Source organism: Dama dama, chromosome 9 (genome assembly GCF_033118175.1).
Source record: "Dama dama isolate Ldn47 chromosome 9, ASM3311817v1, whole genome shotgun sequence".
Lineage (NCBI taxonomy): Eukaryota > Metazoa > Chordata > Mammalia > Artiodactyla > Cervidae > Dama > Dama dama.
In genome coordinates, this window is record NC_083689.1 from 58,411,264 (window position 1) to 58,413,087 (window position 1,824).

The window sequence follows — 1,824 nt, forward strand, 5'->3', positions numbered from 1 at the left end:
AGTTTATTCTATGTTAGCCTTAGAAGCCTCCCATCTATTCTTCAAATTTACTGGACACACATCTAACATATTGCACTTAACAATTTTCCTTGCCTACAACACTGTTCCCACTGACATCCCCATGACTCACTTTCTTATCTTTATCAAATCTACATTCTAATTTTTATCTTTCTGGTAGGACTTTCCTGATCTTAAGTCAGTCTCCTTTCACCAGCTCCACTCTTTTCTTCTTTGTTCCATCCTTCCTTCCATCCTTTCTTAGTACTCATCACCATCTATCATACTCTACATTTCATAATTATTTAATCTTTGTTTGTCTTCCTCAAACATAAACTCTGCAAGGGAAATGATTTTTAGCACTTAAAAAAAATTTGTTGCTTCAGTCTTCAGTGCCTGTATCAGTATCTCACACATACGAAGTATGTACTCAATAAATATTTGTTGACTAAATACTGCTAAGCAATTGTTCTCTACTTTCAGGTAATTCTTCCTCCTTGAAATTAAAAACTGCTGTTTATTTCAGTAGCTCGTACATAATGTGCAGTGATAGCTATTTGTTAAATGAATGACTCTGTGCCTCACTAGTGGCAATGTAGTCCTGTTATCCTAATGGTTACAGATGGGATGTAGGAGTCTGCACTCTGATGGTCTGTTCTTGGCTCTTTTTCTGATTGCATTCATCATACCTGAATATTCATTAGCTGTTTATTTTGGGACCTACATATCAAACACCTGTTTAGTAAACATGTTGGTATGGAAAACACTGGACAAGTCACTACAAATTAAAATAAAGACCGCATTTTCTTCCAGGCTCCCAAAATAATGCCTGCAAAATGAAATGTGTCCCAGTATACTACAGTGTGTTGCTAAACGTGTATTTGCATATGCAGATGCAAGATTCTGCCAACAGATTAGCTAATTGGCAATACAAAGCAGCCACTGAGGACCTATTTACTTCTCTTATAAAGGCCAGTACAGTTGTGTGAGCCACAAATGAAATGCGTGCTGTTGGATTTGCAGGAATGGTTTCTGAGACTGGAAATGATTACCTCTTAGCTGAAATAGATTAGGGAGCTGTTGCTGTCAGTTCTAAAAGTCCCTGCTTTCTCAAATAGAAAATATCACCTGTCTTCCATGAAATACGCTGCTGGTTAGAAAAATCTACCTCTGTGCTTCAACCGTGGCATGTTTGGAATGGCAGCCCTCACTCACCCATCTTTAGTTATACCTAGAAGAGTGCTGAAAGCCAGGGAAGGACCCACGTGCTCTTGACTGGCTGTGGTGCTGGCCAGCTTTGACTCTATTCCACAGAGTGAAAGTCTCTTTGAAATACAGTAGCCAGAACTGTAAACAATTAGTCTTACTGAACTAATATTGATGGTATTGTGGGGATCTATTTCAAACACTTACAAAATGTTACAGTGGGCATCTGATCTAACACCATCTCTTTACAAATGAGATTACATAGACCAACAAGGTAAAGTAACTTATTCATTGTAGGATTAAAACCCAGGTCACCTGATTTATGACATCACAGTCTTTCTATTGTATTAAGCCTACCTGTTAGCCACACCAGTTCTCAAATAGTACCATTTTTTAAAAAGTCATGTTTGGAGTAAATTAAAAATGTAGATCTTTGGGACTTGCTTTCCTGGTGGCTCAGATGGTAAAGAATCTGCCTGCAATGTGGGAGAACTGGGTTCAATCTTGGGTAGGGAAAGGTCCTTTAGAGAAAGGAATGGCAACCCACTTCAGTATTCTTGCCTAGAGAATTCCGTAGGCAGAGGAACCTAGTGGGCTACAGTCCATGGGGTCACAAAGAGT